At 37.5% G+C, this 26,131-nt stretch overlaps 1 protein-coding gene across 11 annotated transcripts in view; it reads right to left on the bottom strand.

The window, feature by feature from the left end:
- NBEA (neurobeachin) overlaps positions 1 to 26,131 on the bottom strand; it is a 739,922-nt gene that overhangs the window by 698,792 nt on the left and 14,999 nt on the right. The gene's annotated exons all lie outside the window — the stretch shown is intronic.

The raw sequence follows: 26,131 nt of genomic DNA, 5'->3' as shown, positions 1-26,131 counted from the left end.
TGGCCTTGGGAGGGTGTATGCTCCTTTGGCTTAGGATTTCCTTTGGCCAAGACAATCCTAAGCCAAAAGAACAAAGCTGGAGGCATCACGCTACCTGACTTCAAACTGTACTACAAGGTTACAGCAACCAAAACAGCATGGTACTGGTACCAAAACAGAGATATAGACCAATGAAACAGAACACAGCCCTCAGAAATAATACCACACATCTACAATCATCTTTGACAAACCTGACAAAAACAAGAAATGGGGAAGGGATTCCCTGTTTAATAAATGGTGCTGGGAAAACTGGCTAGCCAGATGTAGAAAGCTGAAACTGGATCCCTTCATTACACCTTATACAAAAATTAATTCAAGATGGATTGAAGACTTAAATGTTAGACCTAAAACCATAAAAACACTAGAAGAAAACCTAGGTAATACCATTCAGGACACAGGCATGGGCAAGGACTTCATGTCTAAAACACCAAAAGCAATGGCAACAAAAGCCAAAATCGACAAATGGGATCTAATTAAAGAGCTTCTGCACAGCAAAAGAAACTACCATGAGAGTGAACAGGCAACCTACAGAATGGGAGAAAATTTTTGCAGTCTACTCATCTGACAAAGGGCTAATATTCAGAATCAACAAAGAACTCAAACAAATTTACAAGGGAAAAAAAAACCAACCCCATCAAAAAGTGGGAGAAGGATATGAACAGACACTTCTCAAAAGAAGACATTTATGTAGCCAACAGACACATGAAGAAATGCTCATCATCACTGACCATCAGAGAAATGCAAATCAAAACCACAATGAGATACCATATCACACCAGTTAGAATGGCGATCATTAAAAAGTCAGGAAACAACAGGTGCTGGAGAGGATGTGGAGAAATAGGAACACTTTTACACTGTTGGTGGGACTGTTAACTAGTTCAACCACTGTGGAAGACAGCGTGGCTATTCCTCAAGGATCTAGAACTAGAAATACCATTTGACCCAGTGATCCCATTACTAGGTATATACCCAAAGGATTATAAATCATGCTGCTAAAAAGACACATGCACGTGTATGTTTATTGTGGCACTATTAACAATAGCAAAGACTTGGAACCAACCCAAATGTCCATCAATGATAGACTAGATTAAGAAAATGTGGCACATATATACCATGGAATACTATGCAGCCATAAAAACGGATGAGTTCATGTCCTTTGTAGGCACATGGATGAAGTTGGAAACCGTCATTCTCAGCAAACTATCGCAAGAACAAAAAACCAAACACCGCATGTTCTCACTCATAGGAATTGAACAATGGGAACACCTGGACACAGGAAGGGGAACATCACACACTGGGGCCTGTCGTGGGGTGGGGGGAGGGAGGAGGCATAGCATTAGGAGATATACCTAAAGTGAATGACGAGTTAATGGGTGCAGCACACCAACATGGCACGTGTACACATATGTAACAAACCTGCACGTTGTGCAAATGTACCCTAGAACTTAAAGTACAATAAAAAAGAAAAGAAAAATTTCCCAAAAACATACATCTGAGTTAAAGATCTGTATCTAGGATAGACAATGAACTCTTACATTTTTAAAAATTTGCAAATTGGCAAGATATTTGAACAGGTACTTTCCAGGGGAAAATTTTTCTTTTGTCTTTTTTTCTTTGAGACAGAGCCTTGCTCTGTTGCCCAGGATGGAGTGCAGTGGCTCAATGTCAGCTCACTGCAACCTCCACCTCCCAGGTTTGCGTGATTCTCCTGCCTCTGCCTCCTGAGCAACTGGGATTACAGGTGCACGCCATCATGCCCAGCTAATTTTTGTCTTTTTAGTAGAAATGGTGTTTCACCATGTTGGCCAGACTGGTCTCGAACTCCTGGCCTCAGGTGATCTACCTGCCTTGACCTCCCAAAGTCAGGCATGAGCCACCGCACCCAGCCACCAGGGGAAAACTTTTAAGTGGCCAATAAAGGAATGAAACAGGGCTCGACATCACTGGCCATCCCAGAAATTCAAATTAAAACCACAACAGGGTATCAATATGCGGCCATCAGAATGTCTAAAAGAGCTGACCGTATGAAATGCTGGGGAAAAGAGATCTTTCATACATTGCTGAAAGTACAAAATGTTTTAATCACTTAATAAAATGGTCTGTCAGGTTTTTAAAACCAAGCAATGCCATCTCTCTGACCTGACAATTACATTCTTAGGTATTTACCCAAAAGGAATAAAAACATATATCTTAAAATGACTTATGGGTGAATGTTCAAGGAAGTTTTATTCATAATGGCCAAAAACTAGAAGCAACCTAGAGTTCCATGAATAGGAGAATGGATTAGCTTACTCTGGTATATTTATACAATGGTCTGCAACTCAGTAAAAGTAGCAAATGTTGATAAGCACAACATGAAAAAACTGCAAAAGCATTCTGTTAAATAAAAGAAGTTTTACTCAAAAGGGTTCATTGATGCTGTTAGGACTCCATTTATACAAGATTCTGCAACAGCCAATACTATTTTATGGTGGAAAAAAAACCTCTGACTGTCTCTGGGAGTATGGAGGAAGGGATTAACTGGAAAGGGGTATGAGGAACTCTCTGGGATGACTATAATGTTCTAGGTTTGGATTACTCAGGTACATGCATTTGTCACAACTCACAGAATATTAGACTTAAGATAGATGTTTTCACTGTATGTAATTTTATGGTGGGGAGGTAGCCAAATATTGAATTTCAGTTAAAAGATATAGCGTCAACCTAGTTTAAAATGGATCCGGAAAAAAAAAGACAGATTGATGGATGCCTAAAAATATAGATATGTGATAAAGTTATTTTGGTAAAACGTAAAGTATAGACTCTAGGTGGTACATATATGGGTGTTCACTATAAAATTTTTTCAATTCTTCCTATCAGTAAATATTAGTTATCCGAAGCCTGTGCGCCAGAACCAAATCTTGCCATTAATAATTACAGCTGACTTAAGAGTCTTTCAGAATTTTCCTCAAAGTCATTGTTACTTACTTTTTGATCAGCACTGCTTCGAATATGCCCATCCCAAGGTTTGAAGACTGATTAAAGAATAACTTTAGGCAGGATGTGATGGCCCATGCCTGTAATCCTAGCACTTCGGGAGGCCAAGGCAGGAGGATCACTTGAGACTAACAGTTTGAGTCCAGCCTGGGCCACATAGTGAGACCCGTTCTCTAAAAAAAAATTTTTTTAATCAATTAGTCAGGCATAATGGCAGCTATTCAGGAGGCTGAGGCAGGTGGACTGCTTGAGTCCAGGAGTTTGAGGTTACAGTAAACTGTGATCATGCCACTGTACTCCATCCTAAACTACAGAGCAAAAACCTGTCTCCAAAAAAAAGAAAGAAAAAAGAACAACTTTAAATTAAAAGTGTACCCTTCTGTCCTTCCACAAATAGTGATTGAATGTCTAGTGTATGGCAGATACAAGAAATGTGAAACAAAATCCTGAACCTCATTAGCCTTCATCTGGAGGGGAAAATGAACACAACTATCAAAATGAATCAGATTACTTCTCAGTACAGATTAATGTTAGCATCTATTCTGTTTAAATAGTTATGTACAATTCAGCCAGGCATGGTGGCTCACACCTGTAATCCCAGCACTTTGGGAGGCTGAGGCGGGTGGATCACCTGAGGTCGAGAGTTTGAGACCAGCCTGACCAACATGGAGAAACCTCATCTCTACTAAAAATACAAAATTAGCTGGCCGTGATGCTGCATGCCTATAATCCCAGCTACTTCTGAGTCTGAAGCAGGAGAATCACTTGAACCTAGGAGGCAGAGTTTACGGTAAGCCAAGATTGCACCATTGCACTCCAGCCTGGACAACAACAGCAAAACTCTGTCTCAATTTAAAAAAAAAAAAGAAAAAGAGAGAGAGAGAAAGAAAAGTTCTCTAGAAGCAAAACAGTGTTTAACTACAAAGCCTCAAAAATCTGAACAATTTTCGTAGAGAAAAAAGCAGCACAGGATGGTTTCCAAGAGGTACAATGAATAAAAGAAATAAAACAGCTCTATGACTCAAGCAGCTCCTCATGTTGTAACCTAACATTCAATGCCCTCCATGCTTAGCCCTCACCTTAGATTTTCACTTCATCTCATACATCTCTCCTTTATGAAGTTTTGTCTGAGTCTCTGCTCCACGAAAAAAAAAAAGAAACAAAGAATCCAATCCTTAGAAAGTCATAATTATTTGCAATTTTTTTTAAATTTTTTATTTCAATAGGTTTTTGGAGACCAGGTAATGTTCAGTTACATAAATAAGTTCTATACTGGTGCACACATCACCAGACCAGTGTACACTGTACCCCATATGTAGTCTTTTATCCCTTGCCACCCCCCATCCTTTGCCCCAAGTCCCCAAACTCCAATGTATCATTCTTAGGCCTTCGTGTCCTCATAACTTAGCTCTCACATATGAGTGAGAACATACGATGTTTGGGTTCCATTCCTGAGTTACTTCACTTAGAGTAACAGTCTGCAAGTCCATCTAGGTTGCTGAGAATGCCATTATTTCATTCCTTTTTATGGCTGAGTAGCATTCCATGGTATTTATGCACCACATTTTCTTCATCCACTCATTGGTTGATGGACATTTGGGAGGATTCCATATTTTGGCAATTGCAAATTGCACTGTTATAAACATGCGTGTGCAAGTATCTTTTTCGTATAATGACTTCTCTTCCTCTGGGTAGATACCTAATAGTGGGATTGCTGTATCAAACAGTAGATCTACTTTTAAGTTCTCTAAGGAATCTCGACACTGTTTTCCACAGTGATTGTACTAGTTCACGTTCCCAACAGCAGTGTAAAAGTGTTCCCTTTTCACCACATCCACACCAACATCTATTAATTTTTTATTTTTTGATACGGCTATTCTTGCAGGAGTGAGGTGGTATCGCATTGTGGTTTTGATTTGCATTTCCCTGACAATTAGTGATGTTGAGCATTTTTCCATATGCTTGTTGACCATTTGTGTATCTTCTTTTGAGAATTACCTATTCATGTCCTCAGCTCACCTTTTAATGGGATTGTTTTTTCTTCCTGATTTGAATTCTTTGTAGATTCTGGATATTAGTCCTTTGTTGGATGTATAGATTGTGAAGATTTCCCCCCACTCTGTGGGTTTTCTGTTAACTGGTGATTATTTCTTTTGCTGTACTAAAGCTTTTTAATTAAGTCCCATCTATTTATCTTTGTTTTTGTTACATTTGCTTCTGGGTTCCCAGTCATGAAATCTTTGCCTAAGCCAACATCTAGAAGGGTTTTTCCAATGTTATCTTCTAGATTCTTTATGGTTTCAGGTCTTAGTTTTAAGTGTAAGGTGAAAGATAAGGAACCAGTTTCATCCTTCTACACGTGTCTTGTCAAATACCTCAGCACCATCTGTTGAATAGGGTGTCCTTTCGCCACTTTGCTTTTGTTTGCTTCGTGGAAGATCAGTTGGCTGTATTTGGCTTTATTTCTGGGTTCTCCATTCTATTCTATTGGTCTATGTGCCTATTCTTATACCAGTACCATGCTATTTTGGTGACTAAGGCCTTATAATATAGTTTGAAGTTGGGTAATGTGATGCTTCCAGATTTCTTTGTAATTTTCTCACAGAACTTAAGAAATTATGTCGTTAGGAAGAAAACCAGTAAAAGGCTTGGGTCTTGTGCAGCCATTTCTACCTGCTTGACCTAGGGAAGTTACTTAATCTCCTTTCCCCATATGTAAATTGTGGATAACAGGACTTTACCTCAAAGTGATAGTGTGAGGACTACATGCTTAGCCTCATGCATGAGGCTAAAACTGTGAAAACTATTGTTCTATTTTTTCTCCTAACAAGCCTAATTCAGTATCAACAATGTTTAATAGGTATTTAAGTAAAAACATTTCAACTGAACCAGCAAGTGAACAAGCTATTTCACGTGCTGCTAACTGGTAGAATATTGCTGTAGTCCATATACATTTAAGTACTTGCCATTTGTGTTTAAAGATGATACTAGCAACTCATCTGTGACTACTGACAAAAAGAATAAACTCCACTTTGTTTTACTGAATTTTGAATTTATTCTATCACTAAAATATTATTTTCCCATTACCCTCATTTCATCATCAATTTTGTATGTATTCATATGGGCAATTCTCTTTATTCTCTATCCTCTGCTTACAGTAACATTACCTAAGCAATAAGATAGTAACAAACTCAAACTCTCTATCTCTATTAAAACAGTCAATTATGGCCCACTGCCAGTTTTCCTTGTTTGGAGGCTTTTTAAATGTTCATCTTTGTGACCATCATGTACTTTGAAGTATACTTGAGGTTTCATGTATACTTTGAAATCTCATGTATACTAAGAAATGAAACTAACAAGATAAGCTGATAAATTGATATCAGCTTGTTTATTCATTCCATTGTGAAACGTCCAGGTAAGAAGAGGAAACCACTTCTACTCTGGCAAAAAGAAAACAGAGGATTCGGGCCAAGATGGCCAACTAGAAGCAGCAATGGTGCATGGCTCTCAGAGAGAGGAATGAAAGGAGCGAGTAAATACAGTACCTTCAACTGAAACAGCCAGGTACTTGCATTGGGACTAATCAAGGAAACAACTCAACCCATACAGAACAATGAAAAGGAGATAGGATGACGGCCCACCTGAGAGTGACATAAAGCCAGAGGAACCTCCCCCACCAACGGAAGTGGTGAGTGAATGTGCAACCCAGGAAACCATGCTTCTCTCACAGATCTTTGCAACCCTCAGGTCAGGAGATCCCTTCATGAACCCACTCCAGCAGGGCCTTCACTCTGACACAAAGAGCTGTGTGGAGTCTCAGCAGAACAGTCACTCAGACATGCACAGGGGCCCAGTTTTGCAGACTCTGGCTCTGGGCATCCTGGCAAAAGTGACTGCAACTCCAGCAAGGCAGGAGGTAGGACTTCAATACACACCCCTGGGAAGGGGGCTGAATCCAGGGAACCAAGCAGTAATGGTCTGCGGACCCCACTTCCATGGCATCACACAGGATAAGACCCACTGGCTTAGAATTCCAGCTAACCAGGGGCAACAGCGTCACCACTACCTAGGAAAGAGTTCCTGTGGGGAGTGGGGGCCACCATCTTTGCTGTTTGGATGACTCAGCTGTTCCAGCATGCAGGCCCTGGAGAGTCCAAACCAATCTAGGCCAGAAGGAATCCCCCAGCACAGCACGGCTCCTCTACCAAAACGTGACCAGACTAATCCATTCTTCATCACTGGGCATGACCTCACAAGGGGGGCCTCCAGACACCCTCGCCAGTGTTCTCTGGCCAACAAAAACTTCCTGGGACAGAGCTCCCAGAGGGAGGGCAGGCTGCCATCTTTGCTATTTGGGCAACTCAAACATTCTAGCCTCTAGGTTTTAGAGAGCCCAAGCCAACTAGAGGCAGAAGTGGTACCCCAGCACAGCACAGCTGCTCTATGAAAGGTGACCAGGCTGCTTCCTTAGCAGGTCTCTAATCCCGTTCCTCCTGACTGGGCGAGACCTCCCAGTCGGGGTCTCCAGCCACCTCCTACAGGTATGTTTAGGCCAGGAACAAGTCCCTACCTCCCTGGGATGGAGCGCCCAGAGGACGGGGCAGGCTAACATCTTTGCTGTTTCACAGCCTTCACTGGTGATACCTTCAGGTAGGTACTGGAAAATCCGAAATGACTAAGGACTGCAGTGGACCCCCAGCAAACTACAACAGTCCTGTGGAAAAGCAGCCAGACTATTAAAAGAAAAAAAAAAAATCCAAAGGTGAGCAACCTCGAAGATTTAAGGTAGCCAAGTCCATAAAGATGAGAAAGAATCAGCACAAGAACACTGAAAACTCAAAAAAACCACAGTGCTCTCTTTCCTCCAAATGATCGCATCGCTTCTCCAGCAAGGGTTCAGAACTGGGCCGAGGCTGAGATGGCTAAAATGGCAGAAATAGAATTCAGAATATGAACAAAAACCAGGCTGGTGTGGTAGCTCACGCCTGTAATCCCAGCAGTTTGGGAGGCTGAGGTGGGCAGGTAACTTGAGGCCAGGAGTTCAAGACCAGTCTGTATTTTTAGTAGAGACGGGATTTCACCGTGTTAGCCAGGATGGTCTCAATCCCCTGAGACCCCTAATCCACCCACCTCGGCCTCCTTAAGTGCTAGGATTACAGGTGTGAGCCATCACACCTGGCCTAATTTTTGTATGTTTAGTAGAGATGGGGTTTCATTATGTTGCCCAGGCTGGTCTCAAACTCCTCACCTCATGTGATCTGCCCACCTCTGCCTCCCAAAGTGCTGGGATTACAGCCATTACTGGCCAACATGGTGAAAACATGTCTCTACTATAAAATACAAAAATGAGCCAGGCATGGTGGTGCGCACCTGTAGCCCCAGCTACTTGGGAAGCTGAGGCAGGAGAATCGCTTGAACCTGGGAGGCAGAGGTTGCAGTGAGCCGAGATCACACCACTGCACTCCAGCCTGGGCAACAGAGCAAGACTATACCTCAAAAACAAACAAAAAACAAAAACAAAAACAAAAACAAAAAAAACTTTACTGAGCTAAAGAAGCATATTGCAACCCAATGGAAGGAAGTTAAAAAATCATGATAAAACATTGCAGGAGCTGCAGACCCACAGAGAGTAACATAACTGACCTGATAGAGCTGAAAAACACAATACAAGAATTTCATAATGCAATCACAAGTATTAATAGCATAATAAGAATAGATCAAGCAGAGAAAAGAATCTATTCTCAGAGATTGAAAATTATCCTTTTGAAATAAGACAGGCAGACAAGAATAGATAAAAAGAATGAAAAAGAATAAACAAAATCTCCGAGAAATATGGGATTGTGTAAGAAACTGAGTATCTAAAACTGACTGGGAGAAGAGAAGGGAAGCATGGAATAAAGCTGGAAAACATATTTCAGGATATCATCCACAAGAACTTCCCCAACCTAGCTAGACAGGCCAACACTCAAATTCAGGAAATGCAGAGAACTCCAGTAAGATACTCCATAAGATCATCCCCAAGACATATAATCATCAGATTTTTCAAGGTTGAAATGAAAGAAAAAATGTTAAGAGCAGCTAGAGAGAAAGGCCAAGTCACCTACAAAGGGAATACCATCCAAGTAACAGCAGACCTCTCAGCTGAAACACTGTAAGACAGAAGAGATTGGGGCCCCAATACTCAACATTCTTAAATAAAAGAAATTTCAACCCAGAATTTTGTATCCAGCCAAATGCAGGTTCAGAAGCAAAGGAGAAATAAGATCCTTTCTAGACAAGCAAATGCTGAAGGAATTTGCTACCACCACACCTGCCTTACAACGGCTCCTGAAGGAAGCATTACATATGGAATGGAAAGACAAGCCACTACAAAAACATACTGAAATACACAGGCCAGTGACACTCTAAAAGGTATCACACAAAAAGTCTGCAAAATACCCAGCTAACATCTTGTTAACAGGATCAAGTCCACACATATCAATACTAACCTTAAATGTAAATGGACTAAATGCCCCAATTAAAAGACACAGACTAGGCTGGGCACAGTGGCTCATGCCTGTAATCCCAGCACTTTGGGAGGCCGAGGCGGGCAGATCACAAGGTCAGGAGATCGAGACCATCCTGGCTACCATGGTGAAACCTTGTCTCTACTGAAAATACAAAAAATTAGCCAGGCGTGGTGGCAGGTGCCTGTAGTCCCAGCTACTCGGGAGGTTGAGGCAAGAGAATGGCGTGAACCTGGGAGGCGGAGGTTGCAGTGAGCTGAGACCACGCCACTGCTCAAACAAACAAAAAAGACATAGAGTAGCAAGTTAGATAAAGAAACAGAGCCACTTCTATGCTGTCTTCAACAGACACACATGCAATAATATACATAGGCTCAAAATAAAGGGATGGAAGGAAATCTACCAAGCAAATGGAAAACAGAAAAAAAACAGGAGTTACAGTACTAGTTTCTGACAAAACAAACTTTAAACCAACAAAGATCAAAAAAGACAAAGAAGGGCATTACATAATGGTAAAGGATTCAACTCAACAAGAAGAGCTAATTATCCTAAATATATATGCACCCAACACAGGAGCACCCAGATTCATAAAGCAAGTTCTTACTTAGAGACCTCCAAATAGACTTAAGACTCCTACACAATAGTGGGAGACTTTAATACCCCAATGAAAATACTGAACAGATTATCAACACAGGTAATTAACAAAGATATGATGCAGGACCTGAACTCAGCCCTAGATCAAGTGGACCTGATAGAAACCTACAGATGTCTTCACCCCAAAATAACAGAATAATATATTCTTCTCATTGCCATATGGCACTTACTCTACAATCGATCACATAATCAGAAGTAAAGCACTCTTTAGCAAATGCAAAATTGACATCATAACAGTCTCTCAGACCACAGCACAATCAAATTAGAACTCAAGACTAAGAAGTTCACTCAAAATCATACAATTACATGGAAATTGAATACTCTGGTCCTAAATGACTTTTGGGTAAATAATGAAATTAAAGCTGAAATCAAGACATTCTTTGAAACAATGAGAACAAAGATACAATGTACCAGAATCTCTGGGACATAGCTAAGGCAGTGTTAAGAAGGAAATTTATAACACTAAATGCCTATATTAAAAAGTTAGAGAACTCTCAAGATAACAACTAACATCACAACTAAAAGAACTACAGAACCAAGAGCAAACAAATCTCAAAGCTATCAGAAGACAGGAAATAACCAAAATCAGAGCTGAATTGAAAGAGGTAGAGACACGAAAAACGACTCAGGATCAAAAAAATCCCAGAGCTGGTTTTTTGAAAAAAATAATAAAATACATAAACGGTTAGCTATACTAGTAAAGAAGAAATGAGAGAAGATTCAAATAAAATCAGAAATGGTAAGGAGAATACTTCACAGAAATACAACCAACCATCAGAGAATATTATAAACACCTCTATGCACATAAACTTAAAAATTTAGAAAAAAATGGATAAATTCCTCAACACACATACCCTACCAAGACTGAACCAAGAAGAAACTGAATCCCTGAACTGACCAATAATGAGTCCTGAAATTGAGGCAATAATAGCCTACCAACCAAAAAAAGCCCAGGACCAGACAGATTCACAGCTGAATTCTACCAGATGTGCAAAGAAGAGCTAGTATCATTCCTATTGAAACTATTCCAAAAAATTGAAAAGCAGGGACTCCTCCCTAAGTCATTCTATGAGGCCGGCATCATCCTGATACAAAAAAAAAAAAAAACTCCAAGCTGATATCCTTAATGAATATCAATGCAAAAATCCTCAACAAAATACTGCCAAACTGAATCCAGCAGCACATCAACAAGCTTATTCACAATCAAGTAGGCTTCATCCCCAGGATGCAAGGTTGGCTCAACATACAAAAATCAATAAATGTGACTCACATAAACAGAACTAAAGATAAAAACCATATGAGTATTTCAATAGATGCAGAAAACGCTTTCAATAAAATTCAACATCCGTTCATGTTAAAAATTCTCAATAACCTGGGTATTGAAGAAATATACCTCAAAATAGTAAGAGCCATCTATGACAAACCCGCAGCCAACATCATACTGAATGGGCAAAAGCTGAAAGTATTCCCCTTGAAAACTGGCACAAGACAAGGATGCCCTCTTTCACCACTCCTATTCAGCAGGGCAATCAGGCAAGAGAGATAAATAAAGGGCATTTAGAGAGGAACAGAGGAAGTCAAACTATCTCTGTTTGCAGATGACATGATTCTATATCTAGAAAACCCCATCATCTTAGCCCAAAAGCTTCTTATGCTGATAAGCAACTACAGCAAAGTCTTAGGATACAAAATAAATGTACAAAAATTGCTAACGTTCCTACACACCAACAGCAGTCCCACTGAGAGCCAAACCACAAACAAACTCCCACTCACAATTGCTACAAAAAGAATAAATTACCTGGGAATACAGCTAATTAGGGAGGTGAAAGATCTCTACAGGGAGAACTACAAATCACTGCTCAAACAAATCAGAGATGACACAAACAAATAGAAAAACATTCCGTGCTCATAGACAGGAAAAATCAGTATCATTAAAATGACCATACTGCCCAAAGTAATTCACAGACTCAATGCTATTCACATTGAACTACCACTGACATTCTTCACAGAACCAGAAAAAAACTACTTTTAAATTCAAATGGAACCAAAAAGAGTCTGAATAGCCAAAGCAATCCTAAGCAAAAAGAACAAAGCTAGAGGCATCACGCTATCCAACTTAACTATAATACAGAGTTACATTAACCAAAACAGCATGGTATTGGCACAAGAACAGACACACAGACCAACAGAACAGAGAACCCAGAAATATGACTGCACACCTACCACTATCTGATCTTCAACAAACCTGACAAAAACCAACAATGGGGAAAGGATTCCCTATTCAATAAATGGTGCTGAGATAACTAGCTAGCCATATGCAGAAGATTGAAACTGGACTCTTTCATTTTGCCATATACAAAAATAAACTCAAGATGTATTAAAAACTTAAATATAAAACACAAAATTATAAGAAGCATGAAAGACAACCTAGGCAATACCATTCAGGAGATAGGCATGGGCAAAGATTTCATGATGAAGACACCAAAAGCAACTGCAACAAAAGCAAAAATTGACAAATAGGATCTAATTAAACTAAAGAGCATCTGTAGAGCAAAAGAAACTATCAACAGTGTAAACAACCTACAGAATGCAAGAAAATTCTACAAACCATGCATCTTACAAAGGTCTCATATCCAGCATCTATAAGCCACTTTAACAATTTTACAAGGAAAAAAAGCAAACAATGCCATTAAAAAATAGGCAAAGGACATGAACAGACACTTCTCAAAAGAAGACATACATGTGCCCAACAATCACATGAAAAAAAAAGCTCAGTATCACTGATCACGAGAGAAATACAAACCAAACCACAGTGAGATACAACAACACACCAGGCAGAATGGCTATGACTAAAAAGTCAAAAACCAACAGATGCTGGCAAGGTTGCAGAGAAAAAGAAATGCTTATGCACTGTTGGTGGTAGTGCAGATTAGTTCAACCACTGCAGAAAACAGCACAGTGATTTCTCAAAGACCTAAAGACAGAAATACCATTTGACCCAGCAATCCCATTACTGGGTATATAGCCAAAGGAATATACATTGTTCTATTACAGAGGCACATGCATGCATTATGTCCATTGCAGCACTATTCACAATAGCAAAGACATGGAATTAATCTAAATACCTATCAATGATAGACTGGATAAAGAAAACATGGTACATATACAGCATGGAATACTATGCAGCTATAAAAAAGAATGAGATCATGTCCTTTGCAGACACATAGATGGAGCTGGAGGCCATTATCCTGAGCAAACTAACACAGAAAACAAAATACTGTATGTTCTCACTTGTAAGTGGGAGCTAAATGGTAAGAATACACTGACATAGAGGGGAACAACACACACTGGGGCCTATCAGAGGGTCAAGGGTGGGAGGATCAAAAAGAATAACTAATGGGTACTAGGCTAATACCTGGGTGATGAATTAATTTGCACAGCAAACCCCCATGACACATATTTACCTATGTAAAAATATCTCCCAAAAGCACTCTACCTGCACATGTACCCCTGAACTTAAAATAAAAGTTAAAAAATAAAAAATAAAACCATCAAGCCAGAAATAAAAGAAAAAACAGAAATCAAAAAATTTAAGGTTTTTTTTTTTAAACCAAAAAATTTTAAATGTTCATTCGTTAACCTATTATACAGCAGTAAGTGTCAAATTTCTAATCCCTCACTGGACAGCTCTCAGAATGTGGAACCTGCCTAGTCACTGGCCTATTAAGTCAAGGGAATAAAACTCCAACCCAAGGCTCTAATTCCTTTCACTATTTTGAAAACAAGAGTGGGATGCAAAATATAAATGACAGAAGGTAAACAGCATTCTCAACAAAAACATCACTAATCAAGGAATGTGATGAAAATCATGATCACTCAGGAGAATAACACCTACCAGTTGTGATCCAGTAGGTAGCCTTCTTAGTAAGAGCCACAAAGTGGACTTAACTGAAGTCCTTCTCAATTGATATGAAATGGATATCAATTTCATATTAATATCACATTAATAATCACAGCACGTGTTGAAAAATTTCCTCACTCTCATAGCACCTTTAAAAAATCTATGAGTAGTGCTACTAAAAATAAATTTTAAAAATTCTATAAAATAGTATCATATCAGCAAAAAGTTTAAAATAAATAGAAGATACAGTTCAAATGTCACATTCTTTCAGCAGTTTTTCACATTTTTCTAAAGCAAGGGTCTGCAAACTACTACCTAAAAGTCAGTTCTAGTTCAATGTCTTATTGTAAGTAAAGTTTTATTACATGGCCATTGGCCATTCATTTACATATCAGTAATGGCTGCCTATCATATAATTTAAAATATATATTTGGTCTTTGTCCCCAATTGCTGGCACAGAACTTCAAAAATCTTGAGAATGCTCTGGGTGATAAGAGTGTCTTTTGCTATTCATAACAAGACTCTTGACCATAGCTGAGCTCATGCTAACAAGGTAACTCATGTTGGGGCCCTTAGATAGTTTCAAGGGAAGGGCTGGCCAAGTCAAAAAAACTAAGCAAGTGACTAGAAGGCTGGTGCTTGAGTTCAATTACATGGCCCATAAATCAGGTCACATAATTGAAGCCTTGATAAAAACTCAAACAACGAGGTACAGGAAGCTTCTCAGTTGGTGAACATGTCAATCTGCTGGGAGGGTGGCACGCCCAGCAAGGGCATGGAAGCTCTGTAGCTCACTCCCTCTCAGTGCCTTGCTTATACATTTCTCCCATTTGGCTGTTCCTGAGCTGTTTCCTTTATAATAAAACTAAACTTGTAAGTGTTGCACTTTCCTGAGCTCTGAGTCATTCTGGTGATTACAAAACCTGAGGGAAGTTGTGGGAACCCCTGAATTTGTGATCAGTTGAGCAGAAGTGCAGGGAGCCCATTTCAGGCTGGCATCTGAAATGGAAGCAGTCTTGTGGGACTGGTTCCTTAACTTGTGGAGCCTGTACTAACTCTAGCTAATTAGTGTCAGAATTGAAAGATTTTGCCTCTAATTTAAGAGGTTTGCACTGATTCTATGTAGTATCAGGATTGAACTGAATTTTAGGACACCTAATTGGTGCCAGAGAATTGGTGTTGAAAAATGATGTATTTTCATTTACATGGCTGCCTTTCCACTACAACTGCAGGGTGAGTAGTTGTAATAGACACCATATGGCCCACAAAGCCTAAAATACTTGGATCTTTATAGAAAATGTTTGCTTACCTTTGTTCTAGAGAGTCTTTCACAGCCTCCTGTTTCACACATTTTTGGTCCATATCTCTAACACACTACCGATTATATTTATGTATTTACATTTATATGTATTTACTTGTCTATCTTTCCCAGGATATTACTACTTGAAGACACAAAACAGTCTCATTAATCATTATATCCTTAGCACCAAATCCTTGGTATGTGGTTGACAACAGCTTAATAAAACATCCACTCCAAAAAGAAGCTTCTTAAAGCATGTTTCTATTGCAGTGCTTCTTATCTACTACTTTGACTAGGCCTCAGTTTTGCTTTTTTTAAAAAAAAAAAAAGGTAAAAGAAAAAAAAGTACTTAAAAAACATAATTATTAACATGTTAAAGCCTACAAAAACCATAGATATCTAACCCAATCTTCCTTTTCAGCCAGGAAAATAAGGCCTAGAAGACTTAATTCAGTTGCCCGACTAATCAGTAGCAAAGACACGATTAGAAACCAAGTTCAAAATTAATAATCTTTTCACTAACAATAACCTTTCTAACACCAAAAATGAAAAGTAATATAAATAAAATTAAGCTTTGTTCAAAATATCTTCCAAAAGCACTCTACATTCAGGCTATTCAGAGTACAAGCCAATGAGGAGACAGAAGTAAAATACGAAGCAACATTCTGCTTCCTTCATCAAGAAAGTCTTATTATGAGGGAAAAAAAAGAAAGAAAGGTTAGTTAAAAGAAATAGTGTATTTAGCACAGATGATTTGCATTCTGGCACAAGTTCCTTATCTCCTCTTAGAACAGCAAATATTTCACGAATATGCAAACCTCATCTGTGGACCACATTTTGACTAATAAATGTGCTAAAAGAACATGCAGTACAGCAGCAGAAACAATAATAGAATGATCTATCATATATAGAATTCTTTCATATATACAGTTTCCACTTATGAGGGAAATAAAAGGAAAAATAACATCATTTACCTCATTTTCATGTATGTGAGAAAATACAGGTACACACATACACACACACACACACATACACAGAGAGAGAGAGAGAGAGAGACCGAAACACAGGCTCAGAGATATGTAACATAGCTCAAGGTCACAAAGCCATGAAAAGACAGACCAGGATTTGAATTCAGATTAGTCATACCACAAAGGCCAAGTTATTTACAGAAAACCAGGACACAAAAACTGATTGGATTCAAATACTATTTATTCATTAATACTATAAGTATAAATGTAGAGAGTCAAGTACATCAGCTTATAGTTATAATAGACCTAAGAGAAGCAAGTACAAGTTGGAGCTAGAAAGAGGCACCCCCCAAATTATATACACTTCACTACAGAAGAGGTGGTGCTCTCTGACCAGTCCTGTTTCAGGAAAAGAAATGTAAGAAACATTGAAAGGATAAGAGGACACTACTCTATCCAATCAGATGAATCTACATGCAATGGGCACACTACTTTACTCATGCCACTCTCTTATAAAAGCCTCTTGCTCCGTATTGCCCAAACTTCTTAGCTTCAAATTGACCAAACTTCATTTTTCTTATATACAAATGGGAATACAAATGCCTACATCATAAAGTTATTAATTGAGAATACCATATTTCCTTTTTCCAAGAAATATTTTTTTAATATTTTAACATTTCTGAAATAAACATGTAACTCATAATTGATGTATACCTTTAATGTAATTGTTGGCAACAAGCCCCCCAAAATCCGGCCATAAACTGGCCCCAAAGCTGGCCATAAACCAAATCTCTGCAACACTGTGACACGTTCATGATGGCCATAAAGCCCACACTGGAAGGCTGTGGGTTTACCAGAACGAGGGAAAGGAACACCTGGCCCACCCAGGGTGGAAAACTGCTTAAAGGCACTCTTAAGCCACAAACAATAGCATAAGGGATCTGTGCCTTAAGGACATGCTCCTGCTGCAGTTAACTAGCCCAACCTATTTCTTTAATTCGGCCCATCCCTTCGTTTCCCATAAGGGACACTTTTAGTTAATTTAATATCTATAGAAACAATGCTAATGACTGGTTTGCTGTTAATAAATACGTAGGTAAATCTCTGTTCGGGGCTCTCAGCTCTGAAGGCTGTGAGACCCCCAATTTCCCACTTCACACCTCTATATTTCTGTGTGTCTTTACATCCTCTAGCACCACTGGGTTAGGGTCTCCCAGACCGAGCTGGTCTCAGCATGTAATAGTGTTTCTTCTCACAAAGAGCTGCTACTAATATTAAATCAAAAGAGTCAACAGCCTAGCAACATACCTTACAAAACCTTGTAACTAGTTTATCATTTTATTACATTCGGTACAAACAAGCAACAACAGATAATTCTGGTTTTGGAAACAATTGTTTTCCAGAACTTTTGTTTATATGTAAATATACACATTTAATGCATGATCTTTATTTCTCCTCCTTCCACCCCTTGCCATCCAGGAGACCCTGATCGTGGCAACTGCAGTTTTGCTAACCATGTCATTTGCCAAATATGTGACTCCTGAGGTTGAGAGACAGATGTGAGTTACACAAGGATCCATAAAAAAAGATAGAAGCTAAATCTAAAGAATAGGTTTGAATTTTCTGGGAAAGAAAAACATTTCTAGGAAGAAAACACTATTTAGAATACACAGTGCCAATTCAAATTTCCTTATCTGGAATGCCCTCACTCCACCAGTCTACTGTGCAAACTGCGGCTGACCCTTTCAAGCCAATCTCAGGGGAATCCTCCACCTAAATGTCTTTCCCAACTGCTTCAAATAGTTCATCGCTTTCTTCTCTGTAATACTGTGGTATCTAATACACTTTCACTCAAAGTCACAAGCAAAGAAAGGGCAGAGCCAGGATTTGAATTCTGACTAGTCCTACCACAAAGGCCTGAACACATTATTTAGTATTTTTTAATTTACACATTAGTTTCTCTTATTAGAATTTGAAATCCTTAAAGATAAGAATCAACTTCCCAATCCTGTTCTGTCCTTAGAGTTGGGCATACCATCCCTATACTATGCTCCCATCAACTACCTAGAAATAGAAGTACGTTTAAACTAATCTGCTTCCCTTACCAAACGGTCTTTACAGTTCTGTCAGGGTTGAAAACCATACAAGAATGCTGCTGACATATACTATATAACGTTAATGAAGACCATAATATGTATCACCAAGTCTGAAAAAAATAGACAAATAACCAAATTTACAGTAACTAGTTTCCTAGATAAGTCATTCCTAGAACACTTCTGTGATGGGTCCTCTACTCTAGGCACTGATTTGGAGCACCAAAATGATAGTTACCACAATAATCCTTTCCCCATCCACTGTTTCTATTGCCCTCTGTTCCTAGTTCTGCTCCAGTACTAACCTGATCCAGCTGGGACCAAGCACGTACCTACTAAGGGACCCAGGGACACAGATAATGTTCTCCCCCTGCTCTTCCCTTTGTAGCCCTGCTCCTTCTGGCCCATTGCCATTTAAACTCTAGTTAGCTAAACACAAATAGGTATCTGCAGATTCTCTTCAGGACAGTCCAAGTCCACCTGTAAACAACTCCTTTTTGGTTTTTGGGCCCCAAAATCACTCTCAATAGTGCAGAGACAAAAACAAACACACCCTGAATCGTGCGTTAGTAAGTAATCTATACAACATTTCTTAAATGGAACTAAGGAACATGTGCAACCCCAAGGAGCCATAAGAATAATTAAATTCCAGAAAATAAGTGTAGTAGTTTATTATGACTAAAGACTGTAGCGCTATGAGAAAAAATTAAATGTCAGTAGAAAGACAAGCAGGGGCAAATTATGGCATGCCATGTATATCATAGTACTGAGTTAGTGTTTGTGTGCCAAGTGAAGATGCGAGTGATTTTGTGCCTGGGTATGCAAACAGGTTCTTGAGGGCTTCAAGAATCAAAGCTTCAATATATTCAGACATTCAAAGCTAAGTGTGCTGAATGCTTGCCATAGTAAACATGATAGTTACCACAAAAGCTATCAACATGTGAAGCTATTTCCGTATCTTAATTTCAATCAGAGTACAGCTTGGATTCGAGACAGTTGCACGTTAAATTCCTAAGAATTCTAAAAAAGAGGCAGTAAGCATAGCAAGTACTGCCTCTGTCTGAAGCTTAATTTAACAGTTATTTGCTATGAAATCTTGGAAGAATTGTTTCACTTTCTTTAACCTTTAGTTCCCTCATCTATAAAACTACCAAAGATAGGGGTGTTGCATGTAAAACACTTAGCAAAATGCCTGGTACTTAATATAAGCTTAACAGAGGTTTATTGTTATTTTTATTATTATTGATATTAATAAAGAAAAGTAAGACCTAGATCTTCTACAAACATTGCAGCATGTATTTTTTAAAGGTGTTCTCTTTTAATTAGCTGGAGTCAAAACTATTTGGGCTTTTCCAGTGATACTACTGAACCAACAGTGCCTTTGGATGCACAGATGAAGGCACATAAGAATAAAAACTCGTAAGAGGGGGAAAAAAGAAAAGAGTAGAAGCATGGAAAAGGATGAAATAATTCAATGTAAAAAAGCAATGGGTTTACAAAATAGAAAAGTGTCATTTTTACAGGAATTTAAGTAAAGCATTACTAATAAAAGATCTTACATTTTTATCACTATCACTCATTTTATCCTTATTTTCACTTGGTTAAGACCAGCTATTACAGGCTGCACTGTATCCCCCCAAAAATTCATATGCTAAAGGTGAGGACTTCAATATTATGAATTTTGGGGGGAACACGGTACAGCCTAATGGCACTGCATTTGGAGATAGAACCTTTAAAGAGATAAGCCAGATAAAATGAGATCATATGGATAGGCCCTAATCTAATCTAACTGATGTCCACATAAGAATAGGAGATCAGGACATAGACACACAAAGGAAAGCACATATGAAGACACAGGGAAAAGATGGCCATATGCAAGCCAAGGAGAAAGGTTCAGAAGAAACCAGTCCTGTGGCCACCAGAACTGTGAGAAAATAAATTCCTATTGTTTAAGCCACCCAGTCTGCAGTATGTGTCATGACAGCTCCAGCAAACTAATATACCAGCCAAACCCAAGAGACTCACATTAATATAACCAAAGAGGTAATTGCTAGACTAGAAAATCAGAGACCTGAAATCCAGTTCTACAGTATGGCAACTTAAAATAGAAGTATCCCACATTAAATCAGTAATTTCTCTGTGCCTAGGTTTCCACATCTGAAAAACTAAATAATCTTTAAAATCTTATCAAACACCAGCATTCTGGAGTTCTAGTATTCCATTCAGAATCCTGTTTAAAATATGGTACCCCTGACAATTAATACACAAAGTAGCAATCTAAATACCAGAAGAGAGACTTGTTCTGATAAGAAAATCTTCACAAAACACATCATCTGCTTTCCAGGTAAAGTTAGAATTCCTTCTTGATTTCTGGTTTCAATAAGCAGGGAATACAGGAATTTCTGTCAAAAGTGTACATTCACTTATATATATTTTTATAGAGCTCACAAAAAGCAGTTGTTTATTTCATTAAGAAACACAATATAGCAAATAATATATAAAAACATGTTGGGAATAAGAGTACTCTCATTGAACTGTGAAACAAACTCCTATATTTTATTCTAATAATTGTTTCCTTAACTCTATAACAATGCTTTCATTTTTCCTTTCAAAGTATTTGCTGACAATAAAATGTATTTTAATTTGTTGCCATATTGATTTCCATGAATTATTTACGCAATTTTTACCAGAGTAGGGAGAACAAGTTTTTCCCCAGTGGTTTGTGGTTTTTAAACTGCTGCTATTAAGTCAATGCATCTGTTAGGATGAGGTTTACTGACATACAACCAGAAAACCCAAAGTATGAATGACTTGAACAATATAAAGGTTATGTGTGTGTATATATACACACATATGTACACACATATGCATACATAGAAAAAGAGGGCATGCTAGAATATCTTTTAGTTTCTTTCTATACTTCTAATGGTTCCTCTAATTTTAAAATCTTAAAAATTTCAGAAATCTCCAGACCACTGATAGCCAATACAAATACAGTGCAAGTCACAGATACAAGCCATGTATGTAACTTCAAATTTTCTATTAGCCACATTAAAAGAAAGATGTAAAATAAGACAGGTGAAATTAACTTTCATTTTATTAACTCAGTACATATACCCAAATATCCAAAATATCATTTCAAAATGTAGTAAATACTATGAAATTATTGAGATATTTTACATTTTTTTTTTCACCTAGCCCTCAAAATTAAGCGTGCATTTTATACTCTAAGGACATTTTAAATGCTCACTAGCCACATGTGTGGCTAGTGGCTGCCACGCTGGACCACACAGCTGTAGCCAGATCTAGCCTCTAGCCATCTTTCAAAACTCAACTCAAGCATCATCACCTTTATAAAGACTTACCTTGACTGACTTGGTAGATTTCTTTTTTCAGTGTAGCCCACAATACTCTAATTGATTTCTATGATAGAATTTACACATCCCATTGCCCATATTTGTCACCTTCTACAACTCTATAAACTCCAGGGCAGAGACCTTACCTTGATCATTGTATCCTAAGTGCCTAGCTTTACATACGGTAAGTAATCAATAAAAGTTTGTGGGATAAAATGGATATGTGACCAGATACGAAGTTAGATTGAAAATGAATACACATATTTAAATCCAACAGACTGGTATTTATATGGGGGTGGGCGCCGCAGGAGGGGAAGCCACAGAGAAACAGCTCGGAGCAAAAGAACTATTAATAGATAATCTGTGAGCTCAATCTAGCAACCCATACTGAATAATTGAGTCAAAACTGGACAATGATATAATTTAATAACTTATGAGTGTATGTTAAACATTAATACCTGATCATGTCCTGATAATAATATAAAGCAAAACTTTTATAAGACTTGTGGCTTTTTCTCAGGAATAAGCTACATTAATAGAGTCCCTCTTTAACAACTGATAACATGCCACAAGTGTGACACATCTAATTATTAAATTTTATTCCCATAAACTATCTTCCCACTAATATAGCTCTAATCTTTTTACATACACAGACAATAAATTAAGGTTCTAAAATATAAAATGCATATCGATCCAAAACTACAACTTCTTTCATTGGAATTCAAATCTCTGTTGTAAATGTTTATATCCTATATTTTCTAAGCAGGTCATCTTCAATTTATTTCAGAGTTTGGCAGCGTAATTTTTCAATGTAATTGGGTTCAGCTGTCACACTGAGTGACAGTTTGTCATACAGTAACTAAAATATATTAGTTTATCTTTCAGAGTGCACATCACTAATAAGGTTAAACATTATTTCTAGGATAAAATACAGTCATCCATCGCTTAACAACAGAGATAAATTTTGAGAAATGTGTCATTAGGTGATTGTGTTGTTGTACAAATATCAGAGTGTACTTAGACAAACTTAGATGGTACAGCCCACACACACAGGCTCTATGGTATGGCCTATTGTTCCTAGGCTACAAACCTGCACAGCATGTTACTGTATTGCATAAACAATTATAATGCAACAGTATTTATATATCCAAACATATCTAGACATAGAAAAGGTACAGTAAAAATATAATATAAAAGATAAAACATGGTACACCTATAGAGAGCACTTAACATGAATAGAGCTTCCAAGACTGTAAGTTGTTCTGGGTCAGTCAGTGGTTGCATGGTGAGTGAACGTGAAGGCCTACGACATTACAGTAACCACTACAGACTTTATAAAATGTATATACTTGGGCTACACTTAAATTACAAAAAAAGTTTCTTTCTTTAATAATAAACTAATCTTAGCTTACTATAAACTTTTTTACTTTATAAACATTTTCATTTTTTTAACTTTTTGACTTTTATAATAATTAGCTTAAAACACCAACACATTGTGCGACTATACAAAAATATTTTCTTATTCTATAACCTTTTTCTATGTTTACCTTTTTTAACTTTTTAAACTTTTTCGTTAAAAACTAAGACACAAACACACATTAGCCTAAACCTACGAAGTATCAGGATCTTTAAGAACACTGTCTTCCACTTCTACATCATGTTCCACTGAAAAGTCTTCTGGGGCAACACCACCCATGGAGCTGTCACCTCTTGTAACAATGCCTTCTTCTGGATTACCTCCTGCAAGACCTGCCTGAGGATGTTTTACAGTTAACTTTAAGCATGAGTTCATGCTAAAATAATGATAAAAAGTAGAGTATAGCAAATACACAAACCAGTAACATAGTTGCTTATCATCAAGTACTAGGTACTGTACATAACTGTATGTGCTATACCTTTATACAACTAGCAGTGCAAAAGGTTTGTTTACATCACCATCACCACAGTGAGTGATGCATTGTGCTGTGACATTATGATAGCTCTGACTTTGCTAGGAGATAAGAATTTTTCAGCTCTATCGTAATCTTATGGGACCACCATTGTATATGTGGTCCACTGTAGACCAAAATGTCATTATGCAACATCAGCAAATCTGACTAAAACCTATTTGCTCAACATACTTCCTATTATACTTATGTAAATGGGTACTTTCAAAGAGAAGAATGCTTCTTCACAGCAACTCAACAGGCTCCTAAAATACGTATGTCAGTCACCCTAAATATGAATGCTTTTTTTTAATCCTAAGGCCTGGATGAGAAACTGTTAATAGTTCAAAACAATTTTATGACCAGTCAACGAATCTTGAACTGCTATGTAGTATTAATGAGGCCAAGGAAATGGGATTACACTGCCATTTGAATCTATACTTAGTATAGTCCAGTATTAAAAGCCTGCACCTATAATCCCACCCAATTAGAGCTTCCTGTCTGCCAGGTGGATGACTTTAACAACAATAGCAATGAAACAAGCATGTGAACAGATTAACACCTAGAAAAAAAAAAAACATAAATTCACACCTTAGAATATTTTATTCCTAGAAATAGATACTCTAAAGAAACTTACAATATGAAAAGTCACATTTTGGTAAAAAATGAATCACTGAACCTCAACTCTTAAAAAACACAACAAGTAAACATAGTACTTCATAATTAGTTACTGTATTATTACATATAATACTATTTGACCTGGCTTCTAAGGTATTTTTTCTGTAACATACTTTTAATTTTTAATGCAGATAAACAGAAAACTGTAACTCAATTTGCAGAAAGGACAAAACAATTCCTTTAGGCGGTGGTGAGGGGACAGGAAACCCTTACAGAAGAAGAAAGGTTTGACAAAATAGTACTGCTACCAAAACAGTTAAGGAAAAATCCGTATTCATGGTGATCCTGTTCTTAGAATACTGAACTGTGCCACACCAACTTGAATTTTCTTCTAAGTTTTAGCAAGCCATTTAACTCTACTTTGATGAACTATTGCAATTTTTGGAAATCAAATTTTATGAGACCGCAAAAATTAGAAATAAGTTCCAAACACCTTCAGTTTGCTTACTCTCATCCCTTCCTCCACCTTTTCTCTTAATCATTTTTCACAAATGCCTGGCGTTCTAGCTCCCACTCTCAAGGGCAGGCAGTAAAAACCAAAAGCACCTCCAAACCCCCCAGGGCCTAAACTTACACCTATGCATTTAAACTATAATTCTATTCATGGTGTCAAATATCCTATTATTACTATTTCTTCAAATCCTGATCCAATTTTTTAAAAATTAATGTGTATCAAATGTTTACTATATATCAGGCCACAATATCTGACTTTACCAGGCATTAGGGGGTCTCCTCCCATTGTCACTTCCCCCATCACAACTTAATCTGAATCTGTCATCCCCTTCTTACTGATAAATAACTTCTAATTTCATTATAAATAAAAAATAATCATTTTTACTCCAAAGATAAAGGACAAGTGACTGTTATGATAGTTCATAAAATCATGTAAAATATGAATTTGTCTCCCAAAGTCCCCAATATAAGACCGAATAACTCACTTACCTCAGTTAGAACAATGTTATCTAAAAGAAATATAATGTGAGGTACAAATATAATTTTAAAAATTTTAGTAGTTACACTAAAAGAAATATAAACAGGTAAAATGAATTTTAATAAGTATGTTTTATGTATAATAAAATAACCTAAAGTCAATATATCTACAACATGTAACTAATATAAAACATTATTAATAAGATATATTTTTTAATTAAGTCTTTGAAATTCAGTGTGTATTTTACACTTAAAGCACATTCAATTCTCAAAAGCCACATTACAAGTGCTCACCAGCCACAAGAAATGGGCTTCCACACTGGATAGTAAAGCTGTACACAAACAAGAAGCAGCAGAACTTTAGAACAAGAAGCAAACAAGGAGACAAATACAGCTATAAATAGACTCAAAAGAGGCATAAATATATCCATGACTGAAAAGCCTTGAGTACGTTATTTAAGCTAGGACTATAATAAAAGTAATAAATTGTATGTTGTTTCTTAAAAATACAAAAAGAAAGGGGTTGTAGCAAAAACACATACCTTCAGAAGTTGTATGTTATATAAAATAAGTTCAAACAGATATTGGTCATGCTCTCTAGAAGCCTATAATTAGACAGGTAGGATGAAAGATAAAAGTTTTTGCTCCATCTTTTTTTATTTTAAAATTCAGATTGTTTAATGTAACATGTTTACAATCTCTTAAGAAACAAATGAATTACAACTATTTTGCTTTAGATAAAGGAGGAGTTGGGATAAAATCACTGCTGAATGTTTAGTAAGGAAGTGAAATCATCAGGCTTAAT

The sequence above is a fragment of the Papio anubis genome, chromosome 15, assembly GCF_008728515.1.
Source record: "Papio anubis isolate 15944 chromosome 15, Panubis1.0, whole genome shotgun sequence".
Lineage (NCBI taxonomy): Eukaryota > Metazoa > Chordata > Mammalia > Primates > Cercopithecidae > Papio > Papio anubis.
Note: the sequence above shows the minus strand (reverse complement) of the source record. Positions and strands in the feature narration are given on the sequence as shown.